The sequence below is a fragment of the Cupressus sempervirens genome, chromosome 2, assembly GCF_028749045.1.
Source record: "Cupressus sempervirens isolate cs-2001-9-10 chromosome 2, ASM2874904v1, whole genome shotgun sequence".
Classification (NCBI taxonomy): domain Eukaryota; kingdom Viridiplantae; phylum Streptophyta; class Pinopsida; order Cupressales; family Cupressaceae; genus Cupressus; species Cupressus sempervirens.
Window position 1 is genome coordinate 517,913,114 of NC_143119.1, and position 21,166 is coordinate 517,934,279.

At 35.4% G+C, this 21,166-nt stretch overlaps 1 protein-coding gene across 26 annotated transcripts in view; it reads right to left on the minus strand.

The window, feature by feature from the left end:
- Positions 1-21,166, minus strand: part of LOC149573232 (uncharacterized) — a 408,940-nt gene that overhangs the window by 169,514 nt on the left and 218,260 nt on the right. For 21 of the 26 annotated variants that reach the window (XR_016360059.1, XR_016360056.1, XR_016360053.1 and 18 more), the window contains 2 exons: positions 3,377-3,478; positions 3,110-3,232 (listed from right to left, as the gene is read on the minus strand). The gene's annotated coding sequence lies outside the window, so the exon portion shown is untranslated. Of the gene's footprint in view, positions 1-2,592; positions 2,998-3,109; positions 3,233-3,314; positions 3,479-19,492; positions 19,636-21,166 lie in introns of those variants that run through there. The other 5 variants (XR_016360068.1, XM_089814421.1, XM_089814420.1 and 2 more) reach the window with 4 other exon arrangements.

Consider the following 21,166-nt stretch of genomic DNA (forward strand, 5'->3'; position numbering starts at 1 on the left):
AAGATCTCAGTCATCATTTGTTATAGATCAATGATTCTTGATTTTTTCTTCCAATGGCTTCCATAAATCCTTTTAATAAAGATAATCTTCCATTTGCATCTTCAATAACTGAAAGTTCTACACATTAAACTTTTCAACCCTTAGCTTACCCTCATCTTCCATTGCTCCCACTCAACTGTAAGACTTTCCTACATAGGACAACTGAAAAACAACTAGGCTCTGATACCACTTGTTAGGATTTAACCACAGATAGAAATAATAATTACATGAATATATAAGCAATAACATAAAATAATATATCGCATAGAAGAGAACACAAGATGCCAAGATTTATCGTGGTTCACCCAATGCCCGAGCTACGTCCACCAAATAGAAAGTCCAATATTATTATGATCTAGTGATTACAACCCGATTACAATCCATAATCCCTTACAACTCAATACCTCCGCGAGAAGTAATTTTTGCATCACACCTTATGAAAAATCCCTAACCCTAAGCCATTTTATACAAGTATTTTTATTGCTTTAGGGTTATAATTAATAATTATATGAAGTATGTTCAATACTTCCATGATTAGTCACCTCAAACTAACACAAGCGTTCCCACCTTGACAAGAAAAATTGAGAGGAAGAACATCCCCAAATAAGACCTTTTCTAAGCCAAGAAATAACAAAAGGATCTATTATATCAAACTCCTCATCAACTTTTTCTACACAATATAATTCCACCTTAATATGTGTAGAGTGCTAAAGAGATAGCAATGGGAAACAACCTTCAAACCAACAAACTTCCAGCAAGAACCATTGAGACAAATTAAAAGAATTCACCTCTAAAAAATCACTAGGTGATGAAATAGGAGAGAGCATGTAAAGTCCACAATAAGATCAAAAGAAAGAATATCCTAACTCTAATAGGGGAAAATCCACACAAAAGAAGAAATCTCTTAACCAAAACTAAGGAGCCAAGGACATCGCTTGAAAACTAATAGCATCCACCTGGCATCCAAGAGGAAAACTGCAAAAAAGGAGAGCCCAAATATGAGATTGAGGAAGAAGCACCAACAATCTAACAAAAAAATTACCAAGCCTCCAACAACAAGCTAAAATGGGAGAACCAAAAATTCCCACCAAGGAAGAACCACCATTCCCCCAAATTAGGATGGCTCTGCAACTAAACCTGAGTGATCCAAGTGCAAAAGCATAGAGGGACCCAACCTAGGAGATCCCCCACTAGTACTCCAAGAGCACACCAATAGCATCATAGTAGGATTTACCACCACAAAACTTTGGCCATAGGAAATAGTCTCCTACAGAGTAAAGGAAACCGTAGAAGGAAATTGTCAAGCACAACCCAAAACTTTCGTCACTTCTCACAATATCAAACGCAAACCACACCCAAAAATAATTGGCCATCCACACAACATCTCCATAGAAAGCCAACCAAGGGAAAACAAAGACAAAATCATTTCATAATCTATGATGAAAAAGTAAAATAATTAATACGTGAACTACATGCACTATCATACAAGGATAGATGAATGAATACAAATATTGCTTCAAATATGTATATTTTGTCTATAGAGCATCAAGCATTAGGGTTTCTCTCTGAGGAAGCTATTTTAAATGATATGAAATTGGCCTTTTTTCTTCTATAAAAATCTAAAATTTACTAAACTAACTTATGACTTATGTAAAAATATATTTGTCTATAGTTTGATGCAATTAGAGTTCATCAACTATGTTTCAATAAGGGAAGTATCAATGGAAGATGAAGTTTTCAAAATGTATGAACATATATGAAAGCAGTCAAGATTTAGAAAAAAATTGTTTAAATAATTTTTTAAACAAGATGGGGTGTTATTCAAATAAAAATAATTTTACATATTGTAACAATTAATGAAATTATTTATAAAAGAACACAATAAAGAATTGAACAAATAATTTAACTTTAATTAAATATTAGAATAATTGAATTTTTAAAAAAAGACTAACATATAAATATAATTATTATTTTAGTATAATGTTAGTCTAGATTTGTGAATAGAAACTAATTGACTGCATAACTTTACATAGCCTTCTTAGAGTGAAATATAATTTTAAAAGTATAAACATGAATTTTGTGTTTGAGGTTGCACATAATAATTCAGTAAATAAAAGTATGAAAAACATATGTCATCTCAAAAGTGTATGGATATTATAGTTCTCCATGTCGTAGAATGTAGGAGATCTACTTCAGATGTCATATGCAACGTTTGGAACAATTGCATAGCTTCTACTAGAAAACAAAACAGAAATGAAAAAGCCATAGATTATACAGAAAGATGCTTGCAGACTAACGCGACTACTATAAAAAGCTATTTATTGCATTACACAACAGCTGTGTGGAGACATTTGCAATGGAGGTACGCAGCTGCTACAGACTTCTCAATAAATAAATTTTTCTGTTTTCAATTTTCCTTTAAGGAAATTTTTAGATCACTTTCGCAATGCTATCGACTACTACATTGAGTGAGATTGTTAGAGATTTCTGAAGTCAAACTAGTAACATTTTCTTTATAAATCTAAATTTACTCCTGAAAAGTAAAACAGGGTCTTTTCTAATCTAGCTATAATTTTATCTTGAACCATTTCTGAAGAACAGGGTTTAAGCTTTGTTTGGTGAAGAGTATATGACATAACAGCTATATTCTGGAATGGACATAAGCTCATTTTAGGGACAAAATGAGAATATATATTCCTATGCTCAGCTTTCATGACACACTACAATTAAGATACTACTAGCATGTCAATCAATGACCAACAACATTGATTTCAACTCTACAATACAATTAAGATGCTCAATTTTCATGACAGAATACAGTTAAGATGGTTACATATCAATCTGGGTCTATCCTCTATTTGGAAATACCATTATTTCAAAGCCCATAATTAGAAAACAACCACTGAAATCTAACTCTGTGATAATCCATTGTCAATTGCATATTCCTGTGTATAGAGACTGAAATACTACTGATATTAGGCCTGTGTACTAAATCATAAACCTACATAAACCCAGAAAATGAAAAGATTGTCTGTAAGTATATATATATTTTGGGTGTAATGATCCATACCTGGTTCCTGTTGTTATGATTTGTGATCTTCACTAACATTTGACCCAAACTCCCCTGCATCTGATCTCAGACTCTCCTCGCACCTCTTCTATAATGCAATGGGAGTGTCAACCTCAAAACCAGCTGAGTAAAGAAGAAAGAATTGTAAGTTGACCCATTAATATTAACCATTGCAAAAATGAACCAAGGGAAATAATTGGTGTACCAACAGCTATATGTTGGTGATAAGGACTGCCATTGAAAGGGTGCCTTGCTTGTCCTACACACCTTCCATGCTGTTTATTTTCAATGGGTATCAATCAAGTGCAACTTTATCGTCTTTCTTCTGATTGCCTTCTCGCTGATAAAGCCTGTATCTTCTCATTGGGCCTGGCAAAAAGATGGTGATGGATTAAACTGAACCGTGCTTGAAAAAAAAAAATTCGAGATTAAATGTGTCAAAGTGAACAAGGAAGAAATCCTAGAAGAATGTGTTTTCTTTCTTAAAATAGCTATTGGTGAATGTAGTTCGAATAGTATTGACAAGGGAAAGTAGAGAACGATAATTATGATTGAACCATTGGACAAGATGAATGTAATTATGATTGAACCATTGGACAAGATGAATGTAATTATGATTGAACCATTGGACAAGATGACTGTAATTATGATTGAACCATTGGACAAGAAGAATGTCATTTCATGAATGACACTGTGTAATATAATGATGGTGGTAAGAGTGATACGTTCCCCTTGGTCGCAATGTGTTATCTCGTCTGTTGAAATTGAAGAAGGTATGAGATGATTTGACAATACAAGATGACCAGGGAAAGTGTATAAAGCGGAAAGGGCCCATGACCATCTTATCATTATCATTACCTTCCTATTTAAGCCGAAGCATTCTAGTATACATTTAGGACACGTTTCATTAAAGCCTTGTTGATAAATGGCGGCGTACCAGATTTTAGCTTTAACGCAATATATGGTTTTCTCCAAAGCTTTGACAATCCGTGGGTTTGTTTGTATCTCCTTGGAAACAATAGTGAGGTGATGTGCATGTAAAAGTCTACTTTGTCTCTTCTAGTTATATGTATTTCAATCATTTTTCTTATTAAAATGATTAAAAGAGGGATAAAATTTTATCGAAACAAAATGAGATACAAGGAGAGTTCAGCTAGGAGCTCTATCCCTACCAACAAGATCATTGAGTCCAGTAGCTAATTGAGAGGATAATTACCCCATATTCATAATATTCTAATCTTGCGCTTCATCAAAAGCCTATTTAGCCAAACAATCAGCAACTCCATTCCATTCACAAGGAATGTAAGTAAAATGAACAAACTCCGGAGATCTATAGAAGAGGAGAATTTGATTTAGAACTTAGGCCAAGTGCCAACTAACATCTGCAAGTGCCTTCAAAGTAAGAAGGTTCACAATCACTTGTGATTTAGACTCACAAATAATCTTGTGCCATCCTCTCAGAAAACAATGTTTAGTAGCATGTAAAATTGCTAGAGTCTCCATAAGATTATTAATATGACAACCCTTATGTACTGAAAAAAGAAATTGAAGTTCAACAGAGCTACAATGAGTCACTCCCCCAATACCAAGAGGAGTAGGATTCCCTTGGGAAGACCCATTAGTGTTGATTTTTAGAAGTCTAGGCGAGGGAGGAGACTAACGCCCCTCACAATTCACTCATTGCTACACTAGTCGCCTAGTCAGTCTAGGAAAAGTGTGGAAGCATTGGCCTCCAGCCACTGGGGCCTGTTAGTAAAGGTAAAAATTAAGGTGATTGTAAATGGCAAGGTCACTAGGAGCCATACCCCCATCTAGCATACACTTTGCCTGAATTATCTCCTATAGAGAGTGGGTAATCTTCCACAAAAGTTGCATGATTCCAATCCCGACATCTTGATGTTGACATATTAGTCAAGTTTGTTATTAGTGACAACACTTATTCAAATTTTGTATGGCTACCAAGCTCATTGAACAATCTTTAGTGTTTTCCATGTAATTCTAGTGACCATTGAGCATTCCAGTGGTTACCAAGAAAATTCAGTTAATGTGACGTGCAATAGTTCAAATCGAGCAAAATTAGGCAGTGTGAAGTCTAGTAGTTCAACTCGAGCACTCTAGTGGTTAATGAGCTTTGCAGTTTCTACCGAGCTAGCAATTTTAGTGATGTGAAGCTAGTGTTAACCAAGCCATATGCGAGGTTAGTGTTTATCGAGTGAAGCCATGGTAAACTAGTAATTCAGTTTATGTCAAGTGACACACTATTTACCGAGTCACTAGTGCAGACCAAGTTCGAGACTACTTTGAGGTGATTAGTATGGATCGAGCGTCTACTTCTATTGAGTGCATGATGATGCCAAGTAATGATAGTGTGCGCCAAGTATCAAAACTTCACCAAGTCAGTCTTTAGAACCTAAGTGTCTTCATGTGGGTTGACTTTGTAATATTGGTGTCATCTTGTATAATGGCCAACTTTGTTATTATGTAAATTGGATTGGTATATATGTAATGTATTGTATCATATCCAATGTGTGTGTGTGAATGTGTAATTCATGAACATAAGTGTGTAAGAATGCCAATGTGATCAAGCAACAGATAAAGTATATATTGAAGGCCATACCCGAAAAGGAGCACCAGAGATATATCCATCACAAAAGGTGGTTAGTATTTCGAGGAATCTCTATCAACAATTCAGTTGTAAGTCAGAGATCTACTATTTCATTCTAACAGGTGAACCAGTCCAAATCCTTTAACAAGGTAGACTTAATAGTCTTTCTCAAAATCTCTTTACTAAGTGCATACTTCATTGTGTGTTTGTAAAACCTCTAACAAGGTGGACCTAGCAATCCTGATTGCTTTTAATAGGGTAGATCATCAGAAGTGATCAATGTAAGCCTTAATAGGCCAAATTTATGCTACAGTGTTGAAGTTTTGTGGGTATCATCCCCACCTTAGTTTTACTTTCTATTTGGAAGGTTTCTGGGTCACTATATTATTGTGTTCAAGTTTTATGAATGTTTTATGTTTTTAGTTTCTCATGCATGCAATTAGATCAATAAATGATAATTGGTATATTGCTATAAAGTGTTGAATTTGATAAAGTTTTAGAGGTTACTGATTCACCCCTCCCCTCTCAGTAACCTAGCATAGTCTTGAACGTTTCCAACAATTGGTATCAGAGCTTTGTGGTTCTCAGGAGAAATTTTAACAGCTTGAGCAAAAATCAAGGATATGGAGATATTTAAACTTGATAAGGCAATTGACAACAAAAAGTTAGATCTAGAAATGGCCATTGCACAACTCAAGAAATCTAAGGAACAACTTTCCCAATCCCTGAAAAGAAGGAAGGAAATTGCAAATCAGATGAATGACCATCTCTACATTGAAGAAACAATTGAAGACTTTTTCCCTTCAAGTAGATCAGATGAAGCAAATGATGCAATCAAAGAACTCCTAGAGAAGAATGATTCGTTGTAAGAAGAAGTAAGAAAACTCAAAAGAGAACAAGAAATTCAGTCAATAAGACTATGTGAAATCTTGGAATAGAGGAACAAGATGAAAGAAGAAATGGATGGAAGAAACAATGAAATCCATAACCAATCCCTTTAGCATGCAGGTCTTATGGATCAAATCTCCAATGCAAATGAGAAAATCATGAGCCAAAGACAGATCAATGAAAGATTAAGAAATGATCTAAATTTGGAAAGACAAATCAATGAAAGAATAATAAATGAGCTAAGGTCTAAAAATCAAATCAATGAAAGATTGAAAAATGACCTAAACACTGAAAAGAAAATCAATGAAAGAATAGTGAAATCCCAAGTAGACATGAATCAATTAAATCAATTGAATGAGCAGAATCTCTATAGAAAAAAGGGCAAATTAGGAATTGGATACAAAGAAGTTGAATCCTCTGAATAAGGTGCTCAAAGGAATCAAAGACCTACTTGCAATCACTGTTGCAAGTTAGGTCATACATCAAACAAATGTTGGAGTAATGGTAAAGAAAAATTTAATGGAAAATGCTATAATTGCAATCAGAATGGTCATAGGGCTAATGAATGTAAAGAGAAACCAAAATTTAAATGCAAGTGTCACAAATGCAAGAAACAAGGTCACAAGGCATTAGATTGCAAAACTAAGTCATTCAATCCAACAGAGCAAATTGTGAAAGCAATATTCGGTTGGGACCACAACACTTGGTGTAGATGTCATTACAGTGGAGAATTTGGACACATTGGCATGAATTGTGTTAAACATCACACAAGGAAAATAGATACCGCCATAAGATGTTTCACTTGTACCAAACTTGGTCATCTAGCCAAGAATTGCATAAATACAGGTAGAGTTGAAGATGAAAAGAAAGTAAAAGCAGATAACATTTGAAAGCAGATGAGACAACAATGGATTCCTAAATCTACCAAGGATGTTAGTTCAAGTAATGATGGTCATGTCACTCAAGAAGTGGGTGACTCCACCATTTTCAACTAGGTTTTCAAAGGAGAACTGGAACTGGACTATCAAGATCACATTCAAATAGTTCCAATTGAAAGGTGACAAAGATCCAAATCAATATTCAAGATACAAAAGGATCACTGAGAAAGATTGGTATTAGTTATCACTAAGTTACCTTCTCTACCAAGTAAGGTCGGGTCATAGACTCTACTGAGCAAGGTCGAGAGTTAGAAGATACACATGGTTATCGAGTCACAAAGCCTTCACCAAGTAATCAATTGAATAGTGGATGGCAGGCTATCGAGCATAATGTCAAGCATGATGTCAACCCAGCTACCTTCATACCGAGCATTAATGGCAAAGTTTTAACAAAATCCATGAAATCAAATTCATTTTTCATCGTGAAATCTAAGTGCTATTGTGAAGAAAATGAATTCTAGTGTGATCAAGTGACTTAGTGAATTTGCAGTAGATTATCAAGTAAAATGACATCAAGCAGTAGCAAAGCAAAGAAAGGGTCTAAGATGTTGGTTCGAGGAGTCGAGTGGAAAGCGATAGACTTCAAACTTGTGCCCGCGATTGCAAAAACCCTTGACCCAAGCAGAGCTCAATTGCAAATCTCACCTAAGGTACTCCTTATTAATGACAATCGAACTCATTTCAAGTGTTCTTTTGAAGAAATTGGAACCCTAGAAATGGATGATGCCCATGTGTTAATGGAGTCCTTAAACTTGAGCATAAACATTTGGAAGACAAAGGTTTGACCCACATTCCTCACATGCCCCAACGTTTTCAAATCAAATGGATCAGATACATTCTAAGCTAGGTGCATAATGGTTAGCTATGGCTTGAGCGACCAATTTTTATTACAAAGAAAATGATTCATCACATCATTAGCCTCCCCATGCTCACCAAAGCTAAAAACACCAAAACCCTAGGTCAGGCTAAGCTAGAAAAGAAAACCCTAGCCAAGTGGGATGGCAGATGCATGAAAATCAACAATGTAACTGATGCAGAACTAAAATTTGGGATACATGTGATAGCTCACAAGATATATAGTTCGAGCCGCCTCAATAGTGTATCATGTGAAGTTGTGGACTTAGTTTACAAAGTTGTGAAGAACAATTTGTCTTATGACTTGGCATATATATTGTTGAAACAATTCAACAAGAATATGGAAAGTATTTGGACTTCCAAGAACAACCCCTACAAATTTAGCTCTCTGTTGACTTGTTTGTTCTTCTATGTTCAAAAGTTCCTCCCTTCCAAAGGCACGACAGTATGGAGAAAAGATATGCCTGTACTATAACAAATTAATGAATACATTGCAAAAATGAGAGAGAACTTTATTAGCATTATGGACAACTACTTTGAAGTTTTCAAAGAGAAAATGAATAATAGATTTAGAATACCTAAGAAGTTGGTAGAAGATTACAAGGATGATGTTTGTTTGATGGCAGATAGTGATAGAGTCTACATTTAGGTAGTAAAGCCTAGAATTGTATGGGTAAAACCTCTTCCCTATGAGGTAAACATTGATGAAACAAAGGACATTATTGAAGCTCTAGTTAATGAACTTGTTGATCCAAAGGCACCATAGTTTGGAACATATGATGAGGCAAAGGCAAGGGTAGAGCTAGAGATAAAGCTCCCACAAGTAGTTAACAAAGGTAAGAGGAGGATAGAAAAACTAAAATCAAGCACACCTCTTATGTTAACCAAGGGAAAAGGAGAAGATATAGATGAAGAGGCAGAGGATGAAGAGGAATCAAACAAAGAAGAAGGACATGTGAAGAAGAAAGGCAAGGTGATCATCACCAAGCCACCTAAGCCATCCATTGCTATATTCACAAGGAGGTCTATGAAGAAAGGCAACAAAATTGTCCTTAGCAAACCTCCTCCCACCTTCCAAGAAAATTTGGAACAAATGGAAGAAGATGTAGGCATAAAAAACCTCAAATCCTTGAAGTATGAACCAAGACAAAGGTAGAGAAGAAATAGTTGAAGAATTAGTGTTGACCAAAATGGGAAAATGGAAGTATTCAATAGATCAGATAGCCTCCCAAATATCTAATGAATTATTAGAGAAAATAAAGCCAAGATGGGACTTTGCAATGGAAACAACAAAAGATATTTATGCACAAACCCTGAGGTAGTTGCTACCAAGCACAACAGATGTTGAGGTAAAAGAGTCTTTGAAGAAAAATGAAGACAAAATGACTCTTAGATTTAATACATGTTCAATTTTGATCAAGGATATAGAGCATGTGGTTAAGAATGCCAAAAGCATGTGGAAGAATGTTTATCATCTGCATAAACAAAGTGACTTCCCAATAGATGTTAAGGATAATGATGATGACAATGATGATGACGAAGAAGAAACTTATACTCAACCCACACATTTTGACAATGAGGAAGTTGAAGAAGATAAAGAGGAGGAAGCTATTGAGGAAGATAAAGAAGATAATGAGGAGACTGACCCTATGAAGATAGCAGCCACAATCATTGCCTCACTTCCTCACTCTCCAAGAAAACTAGTTGCTACATCAAGCTCAAAGACAACTTTAGCAAGTTTTATTGTGACAACTATAGGTACTTCAAACATCTAATCACTCTTCGCCCCCACATAGCTTAGCACATCATTGATAGAAGTAACTACCACTTCATCTACCAAGCTGCAAGCTCTCACTTTTTCAGCTACCAAGTCATCTAGCATGGATACAATGGCTTCTACAATTTTGAGCTCTTCAACAATAAGTACTTCAATTTTGGATTCTACAATTTTGTCTACTTCAGTAATGGATACTTCAGTTATGAATGCTTCAATTTTGGATTCAGCAAGCATTATTGTTAGTATTCCATTAGTTAGTACTATATAAATTTTCATAGCAAGTCCTAGTATATCTATAATTGTTTCCATCCTAGATACAAAGGCATTTAGTACAAGGACAGTTGAACCTAAAGCTCAATTGAGTACAATATTTTTGAGTAGACGTAAGGAGATAGAAGAGGATATAGACCTAGACAAGGAAATAGAAATTCCCAAATGGGACTTTTATAATCTCACTATGGATCAAATGCATATAGTTGGTGAACTCCAAAAGAAGGAAAAACAATAGAGGGAATATAAGATTATTGATGATGCTAAATACATTTTTTCTTAGGCAATAGGTATTGAGATAGATTCTTCTCAGCCTATTTTGTTGCAATTAGCAAAGGTAGTCCAAAAGTTTAATAAGGACACTAGTGATCAAGATAAGTTAATTGAGAAAGCAGAAAATAAATTTAACAATAAATTGTTTGAGCACATTGCTCGGCAAATTGCGATCCATCAAGTTGAGATTTCCTCAATTTTGACCAATCTTGAAACTTCTTGCACTAGTGTGACATCACTTTTTGTGAAGTTATGTGATGTTACCGAGTTCACGAAGGAGATAAAGAGAAAATTGACAAAGATTGATGAGGATCTGAAAGCCAGTGCACAACAATTGCAACTTGACTCTAGTTCAAACTTTGCACATCATATAAAGATCAAATTTTTGTCAGGCATGCAAACAGAGTTGTTGAGAGAAGAAGTAAGGATCCAATCTACATTGATAGTTATTTATAATATGATCCTTCCTATCATGGATACAATGCAGAAACATATTGTTTATTCAAAAACCTTGATCCATGACACCAACTTATCTATTGCAGATCACATGATAGAAGTCTCTGTAGAAGTTCAAATTTCTCTCCATACATCTAAGATTTTGAAAGAAAATTGGGATAAAAATCTAGCACTTATTCTTAAGGTACATTTTGAGTTTCTATCTCATTTTAGTGTCTCCATGTAAATAAGTTTTGAATACATCTTTGGCGTTATTGTCAAAAAGGGGGAGAGACTATATATATTGTATGGGGGAGAATCATGCAAAGTGAGAAAATGTATATAGCAGAGGAGAATTTTGTAGATATGTTGTATAGTACACTGCATATACTTACAAAGAAATTTTTTGAAAACTCTCAAAACAGTATACCCTACTAAGCCAGTATCACATGGTGATGTATATAAGTTTTGGCTAATAAGTGTTTTTGTCACTAATGCCAAAGGGGGAGATTGTTGACATATCAGTCAAGTTTGTTATTAGTGACAACACTTATTCAGATTTTGTATGGCTACCAAGCTCATTGAACAATCTACAGTGTTTTCCATGTAATTCCAGTGGCCACTAAGCATTCTAGTGTTTACCAAGGAAATTCAGTTAGTGTGACATGCATCAGTTCAAACCGAGCAAAATCAGGCAATGTGAAGTCTAGCAGTTCAACTTGAGCACTCCAGTGGTTACCGAGCTTTGCATTTTCTACCGAGCTAGTAGTTCATGTGATGTGAAGCTAGTGTTAACCAAGCCATATGCGAAGTTAGTTTTTACCAAGTGAAGTCATGGTAAACTAGTAATTCAGTTTATGGCAAGTGACACAGTATTTACCAAGTCACCAGTGCAGACCAAGTTTGAGACTACTTTGAGGTGATTAGTATGGACTGAGCTTCTAATTCTATGAAGTGCATGATGATGCCAAGTAATGATAGTGGGCACTGAGTATCATAACTTCACCAAGTCAGTCTTCAGAATCTGAGTGTCTTTATATGGGCCGACTTCGTGATATTAGTGTTATCTTGTATAAAGGTTGACTCTGTTATTATATAAATTGGATTGGTATATATGTAATGTATTATATCATATCCAATGTGTGTGTGAATGTGTAATTCATGAACATAAGTGTGTAAGAATGTGAATGTGATCAAGTAGAAAATAAAGTATATATTGAAGGCTATATTAGAAAAGGAGAAAAAGAGATATATCCATCACAAAATGTGATTTATATTTCAAGGAATCTCTATCAGCGATTCAATTGTTAGTCAGAGATCTACTATTTCATTCTAACAGGTGAACCATTCCAAATCCTTTAACAAGGTAGACTTAATAGTCTTTCTCAAAATCTCTTTACTGAGTGCATACTTCATTGTGTGTTTGTAAAACCTCTAACAAGGTGGACCTAGCAGTCCTGATTGCTTTTAACAGGGTAGATCATCAGAAGTGATCAATGTAAGCCTTAATAGACCAACTTTATGCTATAGTGTTGAAGTTGTGTGGGTATCATCCCCACCTCAGTTTTACTTTCTATTTGGAAGGTTTCTGGGTCACTATATTATTGTGTTCAAGTTTTATGAATGTTTTATGTTTTTTAGTTTCTCATGCATGCAATTAGATCAATAAATGATAATTGATATATTTCTATGAAGTGTTGAATTTGATAAAGTTTTAGAGAAAGTTGATTCACCCCTCCCCTCTCAGTAACCTAGCACAGTTTTGAATATTTCCAGCACTTGAACTATTTATTGATTTCTCTCTAATAAAATATGCCAAAGAATAAATGAAGGAAAAGTAACCCACCCAACCTGTAGAGCAGAGGCACTAAAGGGGGGCACTTCCCAAGCAAACCTAGAAAGGAGACAAGGAAGGAACATGCTAACAAGGTCTACCCCAAAAATTGTACCAAAGGTGTCAAATCTGGATAGAATAAGAGCACCAGAAGAAGAGATGGGAGACAAGCTCCCCTCCGTTGCTGCACAAAACACAAACTAAGGGCTTCTATAACCCATGGTTACAAAGATTATCCCAGGTAAGACATCGGTTATGGACCACCAACTACATAAAATTTATTTCAAACTTGTTTCCACCACGCCACCTCAACATCTCCAAACAATTGTCTAGTAAGCTCGTGGTACCTAGCAGAAACATAGTATTTACTCGACGCAACACCCCCCCACCCCCCAAGCCAAAATATCCCAACCCTCCAATGAGAAACACTGCCTAGAAGCCAAACTTATACAAAGCTCCTGGCGGTCCTCCTCTAATCACCCAAGAGGCCAATGTGAAGAGTTCTTCCATCTATAGGCAACAACACTTGATCCAAGTGATAAGGAGTTTTCTAATGAGCCACCTTATTCCACCTATAATCAAGAAAAGAATCACAGAGGGTTTGTAGATGAAGTAACATGGATAAGATAGGAGGGTTTTCATCCCTAGGCATTAGTCCATAAAAAAGCCTCAGAGCCTCCCTTACATATCCAAAAAAGTCCTCCCTTAACAAACATAGAACCCTTCTTGAGAGTATGCCATGCCATAGAGCCTTGGCCTTTCCAAACGAAGTGAGGAAATAGAGTGCGGATTGATTCCCCTGAAATACTTGTAAGTGATTATGCAGGCCCAAAGTTGATTTTGTCCAAAGCACCACTGCCAATAAATCTTAGCAACCAAAGATTGGCTACTCAAGATAGAAGAGTGTAGGTGAAGAACACCTTCCTTCTTAGGCCTACAAATAATTTTCCAACTAATTAAAATCCATTTTAAATTATTCAAATTATGATTCCAAAGGAATTGTCAAGAAAGAGCCTCAAACTCCTTGAGCAGGTAGACAAGAGCTACTTGAACCATGATTTTATAAATAGGTAAAGCCTAAATAACAGGTTGAAGAAGAGTGACTCAAGCCATACTAGAAAGCCATCTATGATTCCAATGGTTTACCTTCTCTCAAAGCTTGTTAGAAAAATTCTTCCAGAAGATTTGTGGCTACCTAGGAACAACTATAGGAATGCCACGATATGTCAAAGGGAGCGACCTAATATGGAACCATAAATTATTAGCAATCCTCCATCAAATAGGTTCTAGCATGTTAAATAAATATATTGATGATCTATGTTCATTAAATTTCTTTCCTAATGCCACCAAGTAGATATCTAGAGTATGTCAAAATGCCATAGCCTTCTAAACCTCAAAAATTCTTGTGAGTTTGGGGTCATCTAAAACTTGAAGACAAGAAAGAGAAGGTAACTCATTATCCTAACATGGTCCATGAATTAAGTTTTGAGATACCTATAACTTAATGAATATGCCCAAACCCTAAACCATTGAAATAAAAACATACAAGGGGAGAGGATCACCTAGCAGAGACCCCTAGATGCCCAAATAACTGGGATGGTTGGCCATTAAGAGGAATAGAGCATGAGGCAGAGGTAACACAACTCATAGTCTAGCTCACCCATTTTGGGCTAAAGTCAAAGGCAAGAAGAAGATTTGGAAGGAAACTTCATTTGACTCTATCAAAGGCCTTAGCCATATCTAGCTTAAAAAGCATAGATCGTTCCCTTGAAGTACCCATAGAGTGGATAGCCTTAGTAACAATAACCACCCCATTAAAACTTTTTCTTCCTACAAAAAAGCCTCCTTGTTCTTTTGAGACAATAGTAGGGAGCCATTGTTTAAGCCTCTCACCAATAAGCTTAGTAATAATTTTGTAGACCACATTACACAAAGAAATATGCTTGAACAAATTGAGCTAATTAGCTCCATTTTTTTTGGAATAAGAACCAAGTAAGTAGATTTCAAGCACTAGATCATTAGTTTACTAGATTATGATTCATGTACCCACCTCCAAAAAATCTTGATTAATAATGTCCCAGAGTTCCTAAAAGAATTCAACAAGAAATCTATTAAGGCTAGGACATTTTACCTTATGCATACTGAAGACCACCTCTACCAACTCAACCAAAGAGAGTAGTTGCATGAGATAATCATTCATTTCTTGGGTGACAAGAGAAGGAATATAAGATTAAACAATATTCTCTTCATTGTCAGCTGGAGGAGACTCCTCAAAAAAGAGGGCAGAAACTAGCTAGCCTCCTAGAACAAAGATGAAAATGAAGGAAGTTGCACACCCTCTGAGTTAACCAAAGAATAAATGTAACTCTAATGTTTTTGAGATTACAAAGTTTTATGAAAAAGGGTAGTGTTCTTATTGCCTTCTTAAAGTCAATCAACTCTAGGATTCTATTTCTAGTATATTTCCTCTCTAAGTTCCCATTCTTATAAATCTTTCAAAGAAATGGATTCAACTTTTTCAAGAGCCTCAAAGAAGCCAAGATCGTGAATCTATTTAGTAATGGCATCCAGATGCTCCTGACCTTGCCCATTCATACAATGGAGGTTTCTAAAGCATTCTTTGTTCTATTTTTTAAGTCTCATTTTGACATATTAAATTTTTTAAGAAAAGAAAAACATAGTAGTACCATAGGTGGGGGCACCATCTCTCCACCAGCACACAATAAGAACATGAAGAGAAGAGTCCTAAAGCCACATCAATTAAAACTTGAATGGAGGATTTTTTTGAGTAAAGACATGATTTTTTTAAAAATTTGGCCAATGATCAAAACCCCTCCAATAAAAATTTTTAGAAGAGAGAGTGAGGGAGGCACTAACCCAGAAGAAGGAAACCAAGAATCTATCCAGACATTTAGAAATAGCTTCAACTCGAAACCTTCTATTACTCCAAGTAAAGATTTGATTAGCTAGCTTAATATTAAACAAATACAAAAGATCAATATTTTAGGAAAGAAGATCAAATGATGAGCTCAATCGAGCCAACCCACCCCTCTTCTCCTCAAGACATAAAATTGAATTGAAATTTCCTATTAAAATTGAACAATTGAGAGGATGAAAATTTCTAACATACTAGATGTGTGACCAAAGTCCTACCTTCCCCACAAAATCAATACACATTAGTAATAAAGATTATCTCCTCAAAAATCAAATAAGTCACCATAGTAATGGTTGAGTGAGAAGACACCCAACTAGGTGGTTGACTTTTCTATGGATCCCAAAAAATAGCCAAACCACCAACACTCCCCATAGCCCCACCACACTGGCATTGTCCATCAAGCCCTAGCTAAGAATTTAAATGTTGTCAAGTTGATAAAAAATATTAATGGATAGAAAACAAGATGTGTGAAATTTTATGATTGATGAGATCACTTCTCTTTAAAAAACCCTTCCCCATCCAACCAATATTGTGAACTATTATGGTTAGCAATCAATTCCTATCCCAAGGAATCAATGAGGTCAAAGAGGAGTATGAGAATCATACTAACATATATTGGAAGGGACCTTCAATATGTTGTAGGATAGAGTCAAGGTGATGGTAGCTATTAATAAGACAACAAATGATAACTCTAAGAAGGACTAATAAAATTGAATGAACAAGAGGACATGCTTCAATCTCTAAGGGACTTATTTTCTTTCTCATCTTTTAGTATAAAATCAGCTAAAATGGTACATATAAAAGATATATGTTCCAATATGGAGGTTGTTGTTGTTTTGGGTGATCTAGACAAAGCTTCTCTTCCAAGCCCTATGACTAAATTCTAGAGTAAAGATAAGGGAAATAATCTTGTTTATAGTATAGTTAGTAAGATTAGGAGTATTTATGATGATCTTCTTCAAAAGAATCAAGAATTAATTAATTTTTTGTATTTTTTGGGGGCTTGGGTCCCATGTTTTGGTCTTTTGTTTACTAGTTGGTTGGTAGTGGTATTTTTGTTTGTTGTGGACTTCCTTTTTATATGATTTGACACTATTTTTGATGTCGAGTTTTTGGAACCTCTAAACCAATTTCCTTGTAATAAAAAAGAAGTCCAAGGATCTTAAACAACTATGAAACCACTTCAGGGAATTAGTCTTTTGTCAAGAATTTTTTGAAATGAGTAGGTGAGATGGTGTGAGTGAGAATCTTAAAAAGGATGGTTCTATGACTATGTATGAGTATGGTCTAACTAGGAAAGGATTGAAAGGTGCATTTTATTTGGGATCTCATGGTAATGCAGATCCTTTGATTATTGGAGATTCTCAATTGGTGGGGAATGGTCCTTTGAGGGAGTACCCTCAAGGTGCCATGGTGGATGTGGGTTCTTAATTTCAGGTAGAGTCACATGTGTATCTTAGGGTTGACCCTCTCCTTGGAGGAAGGTGTGATGATTAACATGGTGCTCACTCCATAGATGGATGATTTTCCAGTAGTGATCAAGAGTCTCATCCTTGATTGACACTCTTTGGTATCAAGGTTGTGGAGACATGTTATTTCCCTCCATTCAAAACCATTTCACATGCATTGATCACTCTTTGGATCAGCTTGTAGATCATTCTATTGGTTTTATGGCCATTACCTTGGTTGGGAAGTTTATGGGTCCAAGATCCAATATTAATGTGGTGAGGGGTTATGCCAAGAAGAAGTGGAAACTCAAAGGGAATGTTGAGGTGGCTTCAATATCAAAGGCTTCTTCTCCTTTTCATTCTCAAATACCAAAGACCTTGAAAGTATGTTATGCATGAGCCTCTAGATGATTCAAAGGTTTATTCTTTAGCTTAAGAAGTAGAAACCCAAGATGTAAATGAACAACTCTATCTTTATATCTGCACTTGTATAAATTTTCATTCTAGGACTCCCTCTAGAATAATGGAATGAAGAAGTGTTTAAAGGCTTTTAATATATCCCTATTGTGTGTTTTATCTACAAAAAAAAAAAGGTCAGTGGATGAAAAAGTGTCCCTAGAACAAGGATAGAATTCAAAATTATAAAGAAATGGGAACTAAGAATAAATGGGTTGAAATGAACAAGAATGAGGTGGGTGAGGTTGTTGGTGGGAAAGGAGATCATAATGCTATTTACTTTCCCAATGGTATGGAAATGCCTAAACAATAGTTTTTTGGAAGGAGGGAATTCAAACTTGACCATTTACTCCTCATCCTATTTGATGAAGTTATTGGGCTAGAGGAAGGAAAATTTCATGAAGATGATGAGTAATCATTGATGTCATCTATGGTGTCTAACACCCAACCTATAGAATCTTTTTGAGAGGCTCAACCCTATTATGTCCTTAGACAATGTGTTGATTCTAAGGTGGATAATGTTGATCTCATGTGCTCTTGTCCATCTCATAACAAGTTTGGAGTAGTACACTAATATTATTAAATTAGAGCTTGTTCTATAATGCCCTACCCAAAGATCCTTGGAAACAAGGATAAATATAAGATAAGATAATAATTTATTTATTTTTTGACAAGTATGAATGTATATGAAAACATCATATGCGAATCTCAAAAATTGCAATAGAAGACTGTATTCAAGAACACCATAAAGGTTATCCAGAACACCTTCAAATTTTTTTTGAACAAACCTGAAATGTGCCCACTATCTGCCTAGATAGGTTTTTCCAAAACCCAAGTGACACTTTAAAACATCACAGTACGATACTTTCTAGTATCATAGGATCTTTTTAATGAAAGTGTGTGATATAATCAGGATTTGGATGACACTTCTAAGGAAGGCGTGTGATTCTTTACCAATATCATACAACCTTTCCTTAATGGGTGTGTGATACTTTCTAGTGTTGCATGACATTACTCTTAAAGACATGTGATATAATTAGGGGTTGCATGATAAATCTCTTTTAGATGTGCAATACTTTTAAGTATCGCCTAATGCTGATGGATGGTCACCAAGGAGCACAAGAAAAACTCTAGGAATGAATCAAGGGATAAAACAAGAACTTAAAATGTCCATACCAGGGAGTACTAGATCCACAATCAAGGTATAGACACTCGAATACAATAGCTAAAAGACAAAAACTACATCTAACCATCTAAAATAGTAGTGAAGGAAAAGTACAAAAGGAAACATCATAGTGTACTAAAACAACATCACAATAAATAGAAACAACATCGCAATGAATAGAAAAACCAAACTAAGTACGTGGTTTCTCCTATCCATAATAACATCATAAGACCATCATGGGTCCTAGCCATTCCCTGTGTGTAACATCCCAAACTATTAACTAGATTGTTGGTTCTATTTTATGAGGACATCACTACTAAAACATGCTACAACATAAGAATAAGAAAATCTAACATGCTAGAAGTAAAGCATAAAATAACCCTGCCAATCAACTCATCGTCTACCATATGCTAAACATCATAATAAGAAATGTGATAATAATATTCTCATCTAAACATGTTATACATGCATTCCAATGAAAAAATAAATCACAAGAAAACATACTCTTGAACCCGAAGTACCAAGTGTAAACATCTAGCAATGGTCGCACCGAGAAAGTAGATTGTCTCTATACATCACTCCCTAATAGTGGTGAAGGTAGCTATGCCTCCCAACCATGTAGAACTTGTAGGTCCACTCCTGCCATACTAATGGAGATAATGACTCAACCATAAACACACATAAAGAAAACATCCATGGCTAACACTCATGCCAAATAGTATGATGGCTGAAACCAAGAACATAGACAATGAATAAAGTATAAGTCCTTTTCAGGCACTCAATGAGCTACTAACTAGGGGCTGATATCATGGAGAGTCACTTGGCATTGACAAGCCCAAGCTTGGATCATGCAGATTCAACTCCCTCAATAGAAGGCTCTAGTACAAAACATTTTTCATTATCTTAAGTTTTATTACCACCTAGTATTTTATTTAATTATCACTTAAGTAAAGCTCCCTCTTACAACCTATGGCATCATGATCACCAAGTTGTAGGGTAGAATCCCCCTTTGTATGCTACCCTACCTTACCCATGCTCATCCAATGATGAGTGTTCGTAGGCATGCATATTCCCAACCCAACCCAAATCATCATAACTCCTAGAAGTACTACAGGAGATTGGGCCTTGCAAATACCCAAAAAATATATATGCACGTACTCATGTGTGGCACACCACCATCACAAAAATCATAACACAAGGACTGGATGAGAACACAATGTAGAAATACACTTAACCAAAAATAGACTCGGGAAGAAAGATGCGACATGCATCCCAATGCAACATAAAAGTGCAACAATGGTTTGACTGACATCTAAATAGATGATCTAGGTCCACGACCAACATCATGCCAAGAAAACCTAAGAAAATAGGGTGACATGTAAAATGAGGTAAAAACCCCAAAATCTAGAAATCTTCAAAATTAAAGTTCAATTGGTCTTTGGGCACAAAAACCCTAAAAGTCCAATAAAATTTAGGTTTGACACCGTATGCAAAAATTTCTAGCATAACAATGTGAAACCCCAAACCCCATCCCAGAAATAGGGAAAATGTTCATACTTGACCACCTAGGTAGAACCAACAAGTAGAAATGGAGGGGAACACTAGTTCTCAACCTCCTAACAAACTGATACCAAAAACAAAAGCTAAAATGAAGCAAAAAAAAGAAAATGGGAAAGCCCTACCTAACAAAAAAAGGGGCTAAAACTAAAAGAAGTATAATAAAATAAATTGCCTATTTAAACTATCAAAAGTCATGACAAAGAAAGGTCTACCTGAGCTAGATCTAATGAGTCTGACCTTGCAAAGATCCCAAGCTCATAGCTCCCACAATGAATAGAAACATGATCCTCTAGAAGAGGATTCTCAAAAAAGCTCTAAAATTTATATTTTGTAAAAGTGAGAAGTCAGAAAAAAAATCCCCTTTCTCAATACTTATTCACTTTTCGAGTGAATAATCGATTAGGGAAAATAGCTAGTTAGACTAGCTAAACTCTGAATTGACCCAAAAAAAAAAAAGATTATCCCTCATAATAGGAATATACCCAAGTAGTTGCCAAAAAATAAATTCAATAAAATTTAAATCCTAAAAACCCAAAATCACATAAAATCCCTTAACAACTTTTGCGATAATGCGAACCTCCAAATACGTAGACATGCTCATTGGTCTAATCAAATAAT